General features: G+C 51.6%; 1 pseudogene; it reads left to right on the top strand.

The window, feature by feature from the left end:
• The first annotated feature begins 139 nt into the window (after positions 1-139).
• Positions 140-256, top strand: LOC136646785 (5S ribosomal RNA; annotated as a pseudogene).
• The last annotated feature ends 205 nt before the right edge of the window (positions 257-461 follow it).

Here is a 461-nt window from a genome sequence, read left to right as displayed (position 1 = left end):
AGAAGGCCCATGCTTCTGATCCCCTCCAGCAGAAGCCTCCCTGCTCCCTTTCTCTCCTCAGACCTGCACTGGCAAAGTTGCTGACACAAGTCCAAGGAGAGGTCCATTGTAGGTTCAGGGGGTTTATGTGGGGCTAGAATTCAGCAACTGTTACCCTGCACATGCCCGATCTCGTCTGATCTCGGAAGCTAAGCAGGGTCAGGCCTGGTTAGTACTTGGATGGGAGACCGCTGGGGAATACCAGGTGTTGTAGGCTTATACCATAGTCTTTTCAGACTGAAGGTTGCCAACCATGTGGGGCTAAGGGGATTTATAATCCCCTTTCCTCACTGGAGTGTTCATCAGTTTGGCATGACTACAGTGGTGGTGGGGGGGAGGAGAATAAGACTGGGCTCTCAGGCTGCAACCCTATACACATTTTCCTGGGTGTATTCCTCATTGACTACAATGGGACCTACTTC

Source organism: Tiliqua scincoides, chromosome 3 (genome assembly GCF_035046505.1).
Source record: "Tiliqua scincoides isolate rTilSci1 chromosome 3, rTilSci1.hap2, whole genome shotgun sequence".
NCBI lineage: Eukaryota > Metazoa > Chordata > Lepidosauria > Squamata > Scincidae > Tiliqua > Tiliqua scincoides.
The sequence above is the reverse complement of the archived record's forward strand: the minus strand, read 5'-3'. Positions and strand labels throughout refer to the sequence as shown.